Source organism: Austrofundulus limnaeus, unplaced genomic scaffold, assembly GCF_001266775.1.
Source record: "Austrofundulus limnaeus strain Quisiro unplaced genomic scaffold, Austrofundulus_limnaeus-1.0 Scaffold152, whole genome shotgun sequence".
Taxonomy (NCBI): domain Eukaryota; kingdom Metazoa; phylum Chordata; class Actinopteri; order Cyprinodontiformes; family Rivulidae; genus Austrofundulus; species Austrofundulus limnaeus.
The window spans coordinates 20,917-25,439 of NW_013952554.1; positions in this window are offsets into that span (position 1 = coordinate 20,917).

Here is a 4,523-nt window from a genome sequence, read left to right on the forward strand (position 1 = left end):
ATAAGAATATTAAAAAATAAAACAATGCCCATAAAGTGCAAGCTGACAACTTGAACTAAAATTTAAGCAAACCCTTGTCAAGGTGGATCGTGAGTAAGATCTGATCTAGCCACAAAACAGATAAATGTCTAAGCGACGGTCCAGCACTTAACTAACTGGTACACATGGTTGTGAAACTAAAATGATCAATGATTTGTCAACACATAGTCGCAGTCAAAAGGCGCTCGAAGTAGCACACTTTTCCAAACCRTCCCCCAGTGATACAGCCAAGAAGTCCCGTACAGTAGCAAAACTCGGCAAGTTGCCTTGGTGACCATCCAGGCTCCACCGGCTGGCACTATTTCTAYCCCCCCCCCTCCCATTTACAACCATACACGTAAATAAAAAATCAAATCTGTCTTTCAAATATTCAAGAGTCCCCCTTTTCTCCTTGGGAGAGGTACGGAGAATTGTTGAATAATGCAGCCAAACAGGGATCTCCCAGAGCAGGTCTCCACAGGCATCACTGAGTAGGTCTGATCCCACTTGAGTAGCATCTTTCCTGGTGACATCATCATTCACACAAGGAGATATGATATGACAGTAGTACACTACTCTATTACTTGAGCCAACTCTTAAAGCAGGCAGTGGTGTTACTCATTTAAACCAATCTACTGGCCATCTGTTGAAGCTAAAATCAYGGACTGACTGCCATTTCGAAATCAAACACCATCGGCTTGCCTTTATTGCATTCAACTGGATGCAAACATGTTTTGAAAGGGAGAAAAAAATGGTAGCTTGTGAGGCATTCACATATTCTCTTTTACCTTGTGCGATTCTGGTGGGTGTGCAAATGTAAAAACCACAGGGACATGCAGCTACAGAATAGGAAAACAACATCTACATGCAGCAGCAGCAGGTCTCTACCTTGCCGATTAGGGCACTGGGAGCACTTTGCAGGTTGTTGTCACAGGTATGACGAGGGAGAATAGCGCTCGCTATCCCCAAGCTGCACAAGGTGTGAACAAAATATGCAGTCAATTTGTTTTTTGCAGAATTAGAAGATGGAAAAAAAAAACATTGTTGGATTTCCTTCGGATGAATCTCCATTGCGTATTATTCAAGTATTTATTTATTTAATTGTTTTTTTGTTTGTTTTTTTAGTTTCTGTTTTATCAATAGTGTTGAGGTACACGTATGTTCTGGTTCAAATGGTTTCATTTACCAGGACTGCGAGTGCCATCGAATCAACAGCTAAACACCAGACACAGCTTCAAAAAGAAAGCCGGTCCAACGAGCTCAATCAAATCACAAGGACAAAGAGAGAGTGTGAGCACTGGCACAGGAATTATCAATCTTGGGGGAATTGGCAAGACCAACAGCAAGCAAGTGTATTACATATGGCGTGCCATTTTCACAGCTTCCACAAAGAGAACACAAAAAGTGTTATATCTCACTACCTAGGACTAATAAACAACCTGATATGCTGAATATGTGCAACAAAGAGCTGAAGTAACTGGAGCTTGTGGAAGACTCTTCCAGCTCCTATCTTGAGAGTGCAGAAAGACGATAAACTGTGTGGTCTGAGACGAGCAAAGGCGGCAAATGAAGYCGTCCTCCCACTAATTCTATGAGGTGTCAGTCTGAAAACTGGCCTGCCAGGATGACTTTCAGCACCGATCAAGCCAGATGGTTTCTTAACACTGCATAAATGAATTGATTTGTGCGGAGCATCTCTAATCAGGTTCGTATTCTGCAGCGCGCAAAAGGCGGCRAGAGCGTGTGCGCGATCGATCCGAGGGACTTCGCGAGCCTCTCCGGCTCCGCTGACATGAACATGAGTAACATCTTGGCGGTGTTTGTATCTGTTATGTTTGACAAAGTGTTAGGACAAGGCCTTTGTCATCACAAATGTACACTGCTCACACCTCAAGTATCGTCTTCAGCCCACAACACTTTATTACTATCATTAGATGGATCAGCGCACTTTCCCTACGGTGTGAACTGCTATCAATTATGCAGCCATCTTTCAATTATTGTATATTGTGAAAGTACCTGCTAATGAATTGCGAAACTACTGTGTCATGGTGTGATTGTACTGGGCAATACTGTACTGCACGGTTTCTTCTACCTTTTTTTTTTTTTTTCAATTAGATCTGGGTGGCTTTTTTCAGTCATTAAGAGCATTTGGTGTAAGGAGGTCCACCTTACACTTAGCCAGAGGTGTTTCTGCAGTTGCTGTTAGCCAGCAGCATCTCGGCCCCAATGCAAAGCCACTACTGCATGTAAGAAGACTCCAAAGACAACATGAGAGTACCCACTGTGATTTTCACTGGGGATTTTGATATTCACACCTGTGCTAGGTGTTGTTTGGGAGTCTGATAAGCATGTGTGAAACCAAAGGGGTGGCTAGAATGGGGATTTTATTTGAAGGAAGAAACTGGAAAAAATATCTCCCTTCATAAATCTACAAAGGACTGAATTGTTGTCTTGTATTTTTATGTGTCACAATAAGAAAGGACAAAGCTAATCAAGCACGGTGTATCTTAGAAACCAGCCACGTGTCTAATTGAAGAGGCACATGGCCATATGGCTGTGTGGCGAAAAATAGAATGCCCAATAACTACATGAGGACTCGAGCAGCATGTGGAAAAATAAAATGTTTCCAACTTGAATGCCAGTCTGCTATGCAGCTCACAATGAGAGGGTCTGTCACTGAAACTTACGGCAATTACGCACACAAAGAGAAGCCGGTCCACCAAAACATGTAAGGCTTACTGTATATGAAGAAATCACAGGTCTCATCATTACAGGATCAGAGGCTGAAAAACAAAGCATGAGARTTGCTCCTCCTTTCTGCTCACTGGTGATGTTCAGAGGCAGCCTGTTACCGGAGGTGTTAATTGGCAAATTCAGTACAAGTCAAGAGCATGTTCCCCTGTCGTCCTCGCCCAGCAAGGCTAGGTCATTAAACCGAGAATGGATTCTTTCATGCTGCCTTAACCCTTGAATTGCATGTTGCAGTTCTCCAAACATCTTCATGTTCAGTCCCACCCCCATGTGTCAAAAAGAAAATCAACCTAATCTGATTTAAGAGAGATAATACAATGTAAATAGGATCTATGAGCTGGGCTTTCAGTTAGCATACATCATAATGTTCAAAAGTTGATAAATATCCAGTATACGCCAAGTGAAAATGAAAGTGACAGATAGGGAAAAGCTAACGATAACATCATCAAACTCCACTGATCGGTGCTTTTGTGTACAGAAAGGACCTCTCTCATCTGCCTGAAATGTGAGCCTCCTTTGGGGTTCTGGGTGCGATCTCACCACTGCCTCTGTCATCACTTGCTGTGACTGCCAAATCTCCGCTCCAGAAATCAGGGCTCTCAGACCAGCACTGAGACAAGCACAATGGAGAGAAGGGGGTCGTTCGGAGACTTTACACAGGCAGCGATGGCTTCAACACATTTAATCGAACACAAAGTCAGCCGCGGCAATTCTGCGCACACAGAGAGCAATAGGAGCCCAACGCATGGCGAGACAACTGTGAGGTGATACTCCTCGCTCCCGACGCCACGAGAGTTGGCATTCACTCATGCCAACGGTGACCAGTGCACAGACAGCTGAATATGCTTCCCTTCTAAGTTGTTAATTGTCTAAATGACATTGATGTGAAGAGGCCACTCCAGCCACGTGACCATTACCGACTTGCTAGCTCTCTGTTTTGCTCCTGTTTGKTGAAACCCTTGAAACAATCTCATTTTCTTTGCCTCCACTTGTGTTGTGTCTTCTTGGCACCGGCACAGCCTAATAAACATTTGTTAAATATTTAAGAGTAATTGTAGAAAAATAATGATGCTGTGATACCTTRTCTGTCTACTGGCCGCAGCAATTATAAACCCAATTCCTGATATGATTGTCTATAGCAATTATAAACCAAATCACTGGCAGAAGAACAAGGTATGTTTGTTTCATAGAGCTGAGATCTTTTAATTAATGACTAGAAACCCCAGTTTACATTTAATTCAATATAAAGTCCTTTATAGAGTACATTATACAAGTCAGTGAATGTTCAAGGTGGAATTTGCATTATCTGACACCTGCTCTCAATGCACAGGCAATATGCCTGACAATTACATTCATGYACTCTGGTTCTGTCCACCTGTTCAGAGGTTCTGGGGGCAGGGTTTGTGAAGACTTGTCTAAATGTTTGAAATGTTATATCCCACTCTCTCCATCTGTTTGTTTATTGGCTATTTTAGATGATGTCACCTTAGAGGAAAAACAAATCTCACATGGTTTTCACTGCCTTATGAATCGCAAAGAAAACCATACTCTTGAACTGGAAAAATAAAAACACTATTAGTATTAACCAGTATAGAAACATCTTATTAGATCACATTAGTCTTGAGAAAGCCTCTGCCGCACCATCAGATCAACATCTCTGGGCACCTTTGATAGGCTTAATCACATATTGGTGGTGGGGGTCCTTGGACTGGGTCTTATGGGGCAGTGGAGCTGATGTGTGTGTGTGTGTGTGT